This window comes from Convolutriloba macropyga, chromosome 2 (assembly GCF_964194025.1).
Source record: "Convolutriloba macropyga chromosome 2, txConMacr16.3, whole genome shotgun sequence".
Classification (NCBI taxonomy): Eukaryota; Metazoa; Xenacoelomorpha; order Acoela; family Convolutidae; genus Convolutriloba; species Convolutriloba macropyga.
In genome coordinates this window covers 19,950,078-19,963,399 of record NC_134469.1, presented here as the reverse complement: position 1 = coordinate 19,963,399, position 13,322 = coordinate 19,950,078, and the positions used below count along the sequence as shown (strand labels likewise).

At 33.5% G+C, this 13,322-nt stretch overlaps 1 protein-coding gene across 1 annotated transcript in view; it reads right to left on the bottom strand.

Moving 5' to 3' along the window:
• Positions 1-12,847, bottom strand: part of LOC142357771 (uncharacterized) — a 406,796-nt gene extending 393,949 nt beyond the window's left edge. Inside the window, exon 1 of the mRNA XM_075409310.1 lies at positions 12,826-12,847. The gene's annotated coding sequence lies outside the window, so the exon portion shown is untranslated. The remainder of the gene's footprint in view (positions 1-12,825) is intronic.
• Between the last annotated feature and the right edge of the window lie 475 nt (positions 12,848-13,322).

Sequence of the window (13,322 nt, the reverse complement as noted above, 5' to 3'; positions counted from 1 at the left end):
AATTGAAATACAAATTTTTCTTTTCACAGAGTTCAAATTTAATCAGTACTCCTGAGAGTGAAACTTTCTATTGACCTGTTTCTGACAAAAGAAGGTTTCACATCTCTTTTTTGTTCCTGGACTTTTTGAAAGCTAACATGAAGAAAACCGCTAAAGTTCTTCAATTAATTCATTTTACGTTCATACGTTTTTTGACAATAAAGTTCTTGTTTTAACCTTCCCATACGTAGCTTCACCGCACGTATCTTCACCCGACTGAGTACAGTCAATTAAAGAGGAACTCAAAACTTTCACACTAAATAAAGTTAAGGTAATTTTACCTTAAAAACATCCTAACTCACCTAAACTGTTAAGGTAGATTTGCCTTTCCTCGACTAACCATAACTAAGGCTAACTTTACCTGAATTTTACCGGAAAAGTTAAGGCCTCGCTACCTTAAAAACCTTAAATTTTACTCAAACGTGCCTTAAAAATACCTAAACATTATTTTAAAAATTTCCTTAACTTTGCCTTAAACAAGCCCAAATATACCTTAAGAATGGGGCAAATTAGGGTAAAACAATTAAAGTAAGTTAAACCAAGATAAAACAAAGTCAAGGTAATTTTAACAACAGTTCACATTAACTCCGTTAAGGTAAATTTACCTTAACTTTTTTAAGTGTGTTGTACCATGACAACCACTTTCCTTTCAGATCTTTTTTCCACTTGTAGTTGAGTAGTTTAAAATTGCAAATTCCAACGACAACCGACTAAACCTCAGTTACGAAAACCTACTATTCATTATTATAGTAGATGTTTAACAGTGCTTTTGCCTATAAATGATCAACAAAAGGATGGTATGAAAAAGATGGCGATGTTAAAATCATACTTGCAGTTGGTAAGAATATTTATTTTTTATTTTCCAACGCCACCAGATCATCAATTGCTTACCACTTGCTATTAACTAAGTTATAAAGACCACGTTATCAACTAGTAACAAAAATGACAAAAATCAACAGAAACATTTAAAGTGGTTCCTTTTATATCAGTTTTCCAGGTATACAACGATTTTACTATCTATTGCTGCAAAAAATTACACGTATTTACCTTCCACGCTAGTAGTTGTTAAATTGATACCAGAAATGTCAAAACCAAATTGTGCTTCATACCATAAGAAAAAACCGTTTAAAGGCGTAAAAATGCGTTAAATGGCTCAACCAATTTTTCATTTAACCCTCTTTGACGGCTTTAAATTATAATTTTTACTGCTACTTTGCTTTCATTTATTTTTTGATCAATTCTGGTTGAAAAAGTTTCAAATCACAATTCTTAATCTTGATGAAAAGATATGAACCGTTCAACTTATTGAGTTGTAGTTTTACTAGAAAGCTTTTTGCCCCCAATTTTTGACTAAATCAATTTAGTTGCAGCCATTTTTGTCTTAAAATTACTTGTTGCTGTTTTTCCGCATTAGACATTGATTTAAAATTCATCTTATAAAATACATTAAAAAGTTTTTTTTGCATTCTATGACAGTTGCGTACCAATATAGGTTTTAACTGTAATGATTATGATCACTAATTTTGCCTACTCATGAACTGTAAACAAGTTTGTATTTATTTCTGAGAGATTATTGCAACAAACGGTATTTTATTACACTCTCGCAAGTATAATTCGAAAATAATATAGCACAGACATCGGTAGCAAATGCAAAGTTCCCTTAAGAACATTCTACAAATCCTAAAATTTAATTTTTGTTCGAAGCTTTATTTGATCAACTCTCTATAATGGATTCAATGTACAATTGTTGGTGCTTTTTTAGTGTTGATTTTTTTGAGAGGTTCTTGGTTAAAAAAAGATCGAAATCACAAAATGTGATTAATGAGATAGAAAGTGGAAAAGACAGAGTTGAAGTGGTTCAATTTACAAATGTTTGACAATCTTAGAGCTACTACAACACGTTTTTGCTCAAAACGTGGGTAATTCAAATTACTTAAATTAGTTATTTGAGACACATATCAATCAATTGTTATTTTTCTGTGTCATTTCCGTTTGACACCACTTCTCAATTTAGAAAGTTTTATGCTACTTTTGTGGGTCATTTTAATCTGAGATCATAATGATTTTTTGTTTCGTACGCATGCATTGAAACTCCTTATATTCTTTATATTGTTTGCAGATGAGAAAATGATCATAACTACATGAATAGTTGTGACAACAACTCCGGAATAATAATTCAGACACATTTTTTTAATAGTGTTCGATATTTATCTCACAAACCTGCTTTCAAAGAAAGTTCAAAAAGCAATCAACCTGTTTCAACATCCAGCTACAGCATATTTTTTATCTTAGTTGTTATATGGTACCTCCTACAGAAAAGTGGCGATTTCGAGAAGAACCTTCATTCAATTTTGCTCTGTGTTTTATTAACGCAGAGTTTTGAAAAATCCAATTCCAGAACAAAAAGTCTGCCTCAAAATGCCAGCCAATCAGCAAATAACCCCTTTTTATTAAAATAACTCATTCAAAACTCTGGATTCATGATCAATGGTGGCATGACAATTTCTAGTGGAATACGCTTGTTAAAAACCATCCAGAATGCTTTGGCCAAAAGAAAAGCAAAATTTTGTTTATTTTTGGTGAAATAGCTTTCAACGACAATAACAAAAGACGGAGGTGTTATTATGTGCATTCCAGAAACTTTTTCTCTGCAATGGTTCTGTTTGATGATCAGACAAGAGGTTTGAAAAATTATAAGTTTATCAGAGCATGCAACAAAGAGGAAGTATATTAAATTCATCAAGATGTCCCAAAAAACATGCAAACATGTAATAGTGTTTATGGATACATGGTCATGGGGATTGATCTTTCTAAGACTGAATCAAGATGTGTCACACTTGATGAAGGTTACAAGATAGAACAAATTACAAGCCGCAATAAATGTTTTTTTTTCAATCTATAACTTCTTCGTATGATCTTTCACTATCTATTGTTGACACTACTCAAAAAAGAGTAACTCTACTGCAATTTTGATTGATTATTTCATACAAGGCGATTTAGAAACAAGCATAGTAGCAGAAAATACAATAAATTTGTATCATGTGGCTTTATTTACCATTCTTAAGTCGGTGACATTAAAGTCTGAAACTGTAAAGAAAGATTACTTTGACAGAAAACTATTCAAACATAGTGTTTCAAAAATTCATTAAAAGTTCAGATTGGAGACAATTTTACATTGAAGTGACAAGAGATATAAGATTGCGACAGTTTTTAAATTTATTGAAAGAATTTTTTCACCCGCTCCAAAAAAAACCACTTTCTACTAGAAAGAACATTACAAAATTTGTGATAAAATGCCTACAAAATGCGTCAAAAACATGTCTCAAGAGTCATAGATAAGCAAAATATGGAAAACACATAAAATACTTCATCAATAATGAAAACAACTTCTCTCCAGCTACCTTGAGTTGATTAACAAAAAAAACGGATGGGTTTTCCTTCAAGACCTTCATAACAAAGAATAACAAGTTCATTGAACGATTTAGGTAATGAGCTAACAAAGCCTATCGAAATTGCAAATCTACTAATTTATTTCAATTGTGGCAACGTTAATTGCCTGCAAACAAAAACAGCATTCTTCCTAAAACTGCTCCGCAGAAGCTTTTTAATTCTCTTCAAATATTACTTGCAAAAAACAACTACTGACTGCCGCGTTGTCTAAAAACAGAATTCAAACTTTTCAACATATGACGCAATAATAAAATCTACAAAGCAAATATGATTAGAACATACTCAGAGAAAAAAGTTACATGTGCATCATCATATCTTCCAAAAAAACCTATGGACCCTATAAGTCACAATTAAATTTACGGAGACTTGAAAATAGAAGTTCTGAAAGAAAAACACTGCAAATTTAAACAAACATTATTTGACCAGAAAAATGTGAAAAGTTTTCTACTCAAATAATATAATTCAACCAAATTGCATATCTCTAGAAGAAAGTGCTCCAGAAGATAAAGCTTTGAGTCACCTGCTTAACGATAATTTGAACAAATTAGCAGAGATTGTACTAGGTGATTGTCCAGATATCCAATAAGCAAGAGTCCGTTTTCTGCTTAAGTCAAACATTGTTAAAAATGTCGTCAAAAATAAAGTTTGAACATAACAGCTCAAAAAACACTGATTTTATCACAAAGTCCCAGTTAAAGTTTAACAAAAAACCAGGGTCTATAGAACAAAAACACCAAATAAAGTTTGCAGAACCAATTTTGAAAGTTAACAACAAAACAAAGCATGATCAACCAGTTCGAAGTTTCATGGTTTTGGCGTAGGTATTGAGAGAAAATTAATTTTTGATAACGAAGAAGTGAAAAAGAATACTTACGAGAAAAGCTTTTGGAATAAAAATTGTGCGCACACTAAGTAAAAACTAAAACCAAATCATTCAACGCAACCTTTTTAAATAGCATACATTTATCAATTTTTTAGGTGAACGTATGATCGAACGATTTAATAGGAGAACGTAGGCTCCACATATTTCAACCATATTTTCTTAAAGTATTGCTGTGCAATTTTTTTTGGCGGAGCTTAGTCAGTAATGATCTGCCAATTTATAGAAATGCATTTTACTCAAAAAAAAACATCACAAGTCAAAAATTCTCTCATTAAAAAATTAAGCAAAAGCTTTCAAATGATTCTTTTATTGTACAATTATTTCCATTTTATCATTGTCCACTCACTAGTATCAGACTTAAAACAACATTGACAGCTTCCCTGAAAAAAAGAACTGCAATAGAAATATTTGCTCTGAAACGAGATTTTGAACGACGCGGAAGTATCTGACAAGCCAGATTTCTTAGAAAAAAAACATTCGATTTCAAATTTTAATTGAATTGTAAATCTTCGCGCTGTTCTTAGAAAATTTTGCATAAGACTTTGAACCCGCCATGTCTAATGGAAGATCATTTTTTATAACCATCTCAAGGTTTTTGTTCAATAACATAATTTTTTTTTTATGTACATTACTTCTTTACCATTTGCATTTACACTTATTTTGATATGTGTATTAAAGGAGGCAATGTTTTTTCGTTTTACCGGTATATAAATAACTCCTATTTTTTCAGATTTTTTGTGTATAGTACTGCACATTGAACTGGGAATTGAACTGAGATTACACATTAACAGGCTCTGAATTCGCGCACTTGATAAAATGTCATTGAATGTTAAACAGATAGAAGTTGAAAGGATTCCCTTTAGGTCCCTTTAAGTTGAAATGATTCAAGTCATTCTTAGTGCTACTGAAACCGTTAGTTCCCAATAATTGCCTCATTCAGTTTACTTGCAAACGTTTATTGTTCTATCATTATTTTTTGTCTTTCCGCAATAGACAGTGCTTCAAAGCGTAATGTTTAAAAATGTACAAAACAACTGCTATAATTCAACGAAAATCAAGTCTCACCTCAGAAAATTTACTGGACGTGCACGTTTTTGTTCATTGCTTTCAGGGCAATTACTATTGATATTTATGCATGGAGTGAAATAAAGAATAAAGCTGCATCTGTGATTTTGCAGATGGTTTTGTTATCAGGCTTTTTCAAGTACCATGAAAGATAACCGCATTTTTCAAAAATGAGAGATGCAAAAGAATTCCATATAGGGTATGCAGATGAGTACAAGATAGCACATACCCAAAATTACAAATACAATTAAGTTGACATCAGTTTTATAATTCACTGCTAAGCTACTGTAGCTGTGTCTATTACCAGTCAACAAAGAGCTATAAACAGATTGGCATAAAACTTTTTTCATTAAGTTGAATTACTGATCAATGAGAGAAAATGCTTCAAAAGCTATCTCTGGCCCCAGAAAATTAATAACAATCTTGTTTGTGTTATAAGGGCATCACATTAGATCAAAAGTATTAAGAAAATTTCAAATACTCCAATTAATCTTTCTTGAATTATCGATTACTTTGAAGTTGACGTGCACAAATGATATTGAAATTCTTGCTGAAACAGAAGACTTCAACAGTCTGTTTCGGACATACCTTTCACAGTTCCTCCTTTGTATCTTAAGTTGCTTAGGAAAGTCCAGGAAAGAAGATGTCAACCCAACCCTCTTCCTACTAGTCAAAAATTATATCAGAATTCAATCTGCTTGTTTGTTAAGCTATCAATTTTTCTACTGTGGTGTCTTATCTCAACTATACAAAACTACTAGTCAAAATAAGTAGCTTTAAATATTAAATCAATTTTTTTTATGCATTTAAAGTGAAATTTAAAGTACAATTTCTGAAGAAGATTTTGCCTCAACAAAGAGATAGCCAAAAAAACAAATCAACCGAAAGTTATGGTACTTTTCAGGAACCATCACATCTCATTTAGCAGGTTTTACTCTACTTAGGCTACGTTACGCTATTATAAATTGCAGAAATGAAATCATTAGGATTATTAGGTTATCTACTTATAAAAAGTAAACATTTACAGGGTTTACAGATGAGCACAAGATGGCACATATACAAAATTACAAATACAATTAAGTTGACATCAGTTTTAAAATTAACTTCTAAGCTATTGTAGCTGTATCTATTACCAGTCAACAAAGAGCTATAATCAGATTGGCGTAAAACTTTTTTCATTATGCTGAAATACTAAATCAATTGGAGGAAATGCTTCGAAAGCTATCTCCGGCTCCAGAAAAATACTAACAATATAATTTGTCCTATAAAGGTTTTGCATTGGATCATAAGTATCAAAAAAATTGGAGATACTCAATTCAATCTTTTTCTGAAATATCTATTATTTTGACGGTGGCTTGTGCAAATAATATTGAACTTCTTGCTCAAACAAAAGATTTCATCTCCTTCTTCCTGCTTGTCAAAAAATATTTAAGTTTTCTATTTGCCTATTTGTTAAGTTATCACTTTTTTTTCACTATGGAGTCATATCTTAACTGTACAAACCTACTAGCAAAATCGGCAGTTTTAACTACTAATTCAATTTATTTCTTATGTCTTTAATGTGCTTTTTTCCGGAAAACATTTTGCCTCAATATGTGGCTAATTCAATTTAATTGGAAGAATTAGCCGAAAAGCAAATCAGCAAAATTTTATGTCACATTTTCGTTGCAATCACGTCTCTTCTTAGCAGGTTTTACTTTACCTAGGCTACTTTACGCTTTTTAAAACTGCAAAACTACAACCATGGTGATTATTATGTTTTCTATGCATAAAATGAAAGTAAACATGTAAATTGTTCCAAGTCAATGTAACTGACAGTCTCTTTTTTGGGCCGCTGCAACTTTCTCGCGAGATTTTTGCTGTCTTTTATGCGGTTATTCCAGCATACTTGTGCGAACTTATTCCAGATATCGTATGCAGATGAGCATAAGATCCCAAATAAAAAATTCTGCTCAAATGAATATGGCTCGAATTTTAGCTATTGTAGGTGTGGTTACGACAAATCAACAATCCCTACCGATTACCGAAAACAAAATAGCGTTAATAAATCTGATTTCTAAAAATGTAACTCCAAATCAGTTTGATCAAACGCATTCTTCAGCAACTTCCGGCTAAAGAAAATCACTAACAATCTTTTTCAAGTTATACTGGCTCTAAATCGCAGCACAGGTTTTAAAATTTTTTTGGAAAAATTATAGCTATTGACTTGGTGCTTTTCAATATATTTGTGTATCATAGGGGGTGTAATTGGCAGGCAAATCAATTTGATATAGTTTGCTCACGTATCCGTGTCCTAATATGCTCAGATCTATGAAATATCAAACGATTTTTTTAAGGAATTGCTGGCAATGAAACGATCCGTTGTTTAAAATAATTAGCACCACTGCAAAAGATGAAGATATAGAAGTGCGACAACTATTATAACAAATTTCTCTCCCACTTAAAGGGTCATCACTAAATTACTGCAAAAATATGAGAATTAAGTGAATTCTGCTCTAAATGATGCGATATTTGATATGAAGTTGTCTCTAGTTGTACAAAATTTTGCAAACAAATTCAAATGAACGAATAGCTGAATTGTTGACAGAAAATCATTAATTGAACGAAAATGTCTCATATTGAATTGGAAAAGTAGAAAAAAACGATATATGAGAAGTTCGAAATGAAGAGCGGAAAATTTGTTCATGGGGTTGTTTGCTTTCAATATTTGCTTTTAATTATTTCAGTTCTAACCTCAAACTTAGGCTTTGATAGTTTGTGTTTTTATAGCTGGTAGCAAACTTAAATAATTTTCCTACTATATTTTTTCATTCAGTTACCAAAAAATTCTGGTAAACTGATTGCAATTTCAGTGAACGTAAAACTAATGCTGGGAGTATTATATATAGTCAATAAAGCCCCCCCCCCCCCCACTAGAATTATAGAGTATTTTCACAGTCGAAGCCCAAAATCTGGATAGTGATATAGGTATAAATGGATGTTTTTTTGGGATACCTTTTGCTAAATTTAGCACTTTTATGTGGAAGGTATTGGCAGTGAATGATCAAAATAACATATGAAGCGTAAAATTAACAACTCTTTCTAATCTGAATTGAGCTCAAGAGAATGAAGCGGAGCGTAGATGATGAAGAACAGTCATTACAATGCAACTCTGATTAAAAAAGAGTTCAAAGCACTATAGAAAATTTCAACACACACAAGGAAAAAACTGCAGGACAAGTGTCACCGTCGTTTTCATGAGAAAAATTATTGGAAATTCATTTATCTGATAATACGAATCATAAACGATCAACAAATTAGTCGAACTTGCTACTGGGTTTATGCTTGGGCAGTGATTCATGACCAAGTTGTGTAAAGCTTGCGTTATGAGTATAATAAAATATTGTCAAGGTCTATAGTTAAGTCTAGACGGACTGTTTTGAATGTATAATTTAGATTAAATTAGATTTGAATTCAGATGGCAGAAGATTGAATTGAATTGAATTGAATTGAATTGAATTGATGCTGGTTTAGCCACTCTTTCTTGCACTCAAGAGTGGTAGCTGCAATATGATCATGTCGACTGGCAGAATAAAAACGTCTTTAAATTTTTTCGAAAACTCAAGTAGCTTTCTGATGCTGTCACGAAGTCGGGTAAGCTATTCCACAAACTAGCTCCTTGATAGGCAAACGACTTTTTCATTGTCTCAATTTTGCATTTGGGTAGCACAAACTTAGTTCATCTTTTTTCATTAACTGATTTGTTATTTAGTGCAAACAGGCTGGATATGTAGTCAGGTGATTTGGCATTCCTGTGAACTCGAAACATGATGCAACCAATTTTGAATTTAGTCCTTGCTGAAACGGGGAGCCAGTGTAGCTTCTTCAAATGCTGCCTCACTGAAACTCCTTTTCTCTCACCTGTAACAAATCTAGCAGCAGACTTTTGTACTCTATAAAGTTTTTCCAAGAGATTTTTACTGATGTTGAGGTACAGGGAGTTGCAATAGTCTAGTCGGGATAATATAAAACTTTTTCCGTTGGTCATAATTTAAAAATCTTCTAATCGCGTACAGTTTCTTCAATTGAATATAGCATTCTTGGCATACTGAATTTACTTGTGTCTCGAAGGTCATTGTTTCATCAAAAATTATTCCCAATAACTTTACGCTCTTACTTGTTTGTACTGATTCGCCCATGACTTGAAGACACCGCAAGGGGGTATTCGATGACTTGGGTTTGAAAACAATCGCTTCAGTTTTATTTTTGTTTAAACTAAGATTCAGATTTGTACATATTTGAGCTATGCTATCCATAATTGAAGAATGACAGTCGCCGGTTGCATTGAAAAATAACTGTGAAACATCAGCGTAGAAACGATAGTTTATCGAATTTTCTTTTAAAAATTGATAAAGCGGAGCCAAGTACAGCGAGAAAAGTAACGGTCCCAACACTGATCCTTGTGGCACTCCGGTTCTGGATTGTAATATATCGGAAAAAACCTTATTGATTAAGACTTGAACACTCCTCTCTCGAAGATAATACTCGAAAAACTCGAGAACGGTTCCATTTATTTTGTAATAAGTGTTTTAAGTTGTAGAAGGGTTGTGTGGTTGACTGTATCAAGAGCAGCGCTAAAATCCAAACATATCATAAAAACGGGACATCTGCAGCTAATTTTTTGATATATAAAGTTCGCGCAAAAGAGCAGGCTGGTTTCTGTAGAATGTCCAGGGCGATAAGCACACTGATTTTTTGGCCAAAGATTGTTTCTTGACAGGAAAGATTTCAACTGTACTGACACAATTTTCTCAACTACTTTTGACAACATGAGTAGATTAGGTATTGGCCGGTAGCTGTTTACACTTTCCGGGTCTAAGTTTCGTTTAAGCAACGGCTTTTTGACGCCAATTTTGAAACAGTCTGGGAAAAGACCAGAAGTCAGAATGAAGTTTACTATACAGCACCAGAAGTCTGGAAACTTTTTCATGAAAGCCTTCAAAACATCTGCTGGTACAATATCTGCTGGTGAGCTTGAGTTAGAAAGCGATGAAACTGTATCGATCAAACAATCATTGTCAATTTGTTTGAAAAAAGACCATTGCTCACAAGTGCTATCAGGTATTTTCGTAAATGAGCTCTCCTTAAGCTCAACGGCTTCGATAATGTCACGTATTTTCTTCTGAAAATGGGCATTGAAGGATTTCGCTAGGGAATATGTACATGATGCTGCCGGTAACACATTGGATCTGTGATTGATCAAATCATTCAGATTGTTAAAAAGTATTCTCGAAATGTTGTTAATAAAATTTATTGTGAAAAACTCATCTCTCTTTCGCGCGAGCACATTGCGATATTTCAAACGTTGCGCTTTGTATAATGATACGTTTGTTTCAGATTTGTCCAGTTTCATTTTTCGTTCTAGTTTCCGTTTCTTCCGCTTTTCGATTAAGCATTCAAAATCAAAGTACTTTGGCTTCCCAACATGTTTTTTCTTTACCGTGCACTTTGCATATTGTTCGCGTTTAACCCGCATAATGTCGTTCAAACGATTAAAACCAATATTGATGAGTACATGAGGATCAAACTCTTTTACCATTTTAGCACTGCACATTAATTTTTCAAAATCGTTAACGACGTCCATCGTATATTGATTCAGGTCTGCTTCTCTTCACGACCAAAATGTCTGTAAACTCAATGTTGTATTCTTGATAGATGCTGGATTAGTTAACAGATCAAATAGCAAGCCATAATGATCCGACAGAAGTGTGTTATCAGTGTTAAAGTCTTTACAGAAATTTACATCATTGCTCAAAATGACATCAAGTTCATTCCCATTTATATGCGTACTTCCAGAGCTGTGTTTGACCAAATTGAGTTCTTCTATACACGAGATGGAACATGAAGCAGTGGGATTGGGTTTGTTTAAGGGTATGTTGAAGTCACCCAAAATGCAGAAGAACTTGTACTCCAGCATAAACTGTGAGACCGTATCATTGAATTCAGACAAAAAATCTTTCACCGATGTACCAGGAATACGGTAAACACATAACAGACAAAAAGTTGCATCATTGAAATTCATTTTAAAAACTCCATACTCCCAGTTTGAAGTCACATTCTTACAAACGTTTTTCACTTTCAAAGTTGACAGATAAAAAATTCCAATGCCTCCGCCTTTTGTTTCTCTGTTAACATAAGAAAACGAGTAGTTTTTTGGTTTCGACAGATTGAAGAAATACAAACAAGAATCCTTTAGCCACGTTTCTGTTATCACCATGATTGAAATTTCATTTGCCAATAGTTAAGCATGAATCACGTCAGTTTTATTACACATTGACCTCGCATTCCACAGGCAGCACTTCAGTTAAAAATTGTTATCACGAGAATCAGATACCCGGGAAGAGATTTTCTGATTTAGTCATGCCGAAGAAGTCTCGATGTCCATATCATTTACGTTCTGAAGTGTTTTCATCCATGCCCTTGCTTCATCATTAAGGAAGTACCTGCGTAATATGACGTGTTCGGGCCACGTCGAGGAATCTTCTGCAATAGTTAATTGACTTTCCGGGAAAATTATGTGGAATGATTTCAGGTCACTTCTTTCCGATGGAAGTTCCCTGCATCCATGAACTATTAATCCACTGTCAATGCAGTAAGTACGTAGAGTTTCCTCATTTACATCATTTGACAGTCGAATGATAAAATAGTGTCGTCTAGGCGGATTTCTAGGCTTCATTTCTACCCCTTTGACTGACACGTTAGTGTTGCATGAACCTGTCACAACTGGTACTTTAACAGGCGATAACTTCCTTAGTTTACGTTTCCCACCAGCTACATCAGAAGAATTTGAAGAAACACTATCTCTTCGCGTCAAGCGGTGAAACAAAGGATTACGGCTCGACTGAGCTTTCGGAAGGGAAGTACTTGCATTTCCGGCAAGGGGTTGGGCGTAACTACTCATTGTCTGGTCATCAGCATTTGGACGCTCGCACCCATTCAGGGGATCACCATTATCCACAATAACTGTACTCGGTTTTTGTTTCTGAAAGAGATTTGGAAAATTCGTACGCGTTTGAACGTTTTCACATGAGGGTTCTACAATCAACAATCTCTTTCATGATTTTTACATCGTTTTCAATATTGTCAATTTTTTAAGTTTCTCCAACATGGATTGAAAGATTGAAATTGTACTTATCTTAACACATTGGGGGCATTTCCAAAGCAATTGTCCACATTGAAGTTGAGAAGGAACACCAAGACAGGACGTTTTGATAGACATTTCTCCACACAGGTAGCATGAGATTGTGTTGTCATTGCTCTCAATAGGTGATTGACAGCAGGGACAATGAGAATAATGACGGGGGTCACCACAGCTACCCCGCGAATCATTGGACATATGAAAATATTCTATTTAATAAGTTTATCACAACAATTAGGCTAAAAAGAAGATATAAACAATTATTATGAAGCACCAATTCGATTCACCCACCTAGGACACCATATAAGTCAATCTTCTCTTCAGGAGTTGGCCAGGTCCTTTCATTTTTGAAAATGACAATTTTAAATCACATTTAGATTTTAAAGTTTTTGGATCAATGTGAGGTAGAGGTTGCTTGCACACATGTGATCTATTCTTATGCCAGCCATTGCTGTTTTTTGTTATATTCTATATGGAATGTCACCTAATACCACCGTATCTTCAGAACGCAATTTTCACAGTCTCAAATTACTTCCCCGCTCGAGGTATCAGCGCTAAAAATTGCTTAATTGTAAGAGTTTTTGGGAAGGTGGCAAAAAGATGTAAGAATTGCAAATTTTAGCCTTGAATGTGGTGAAAAAAAACTTAACCACTAAGAATCAAAAATTTTACAAAAATTCAGCGCTAATTTTACCAAACACTTTCACC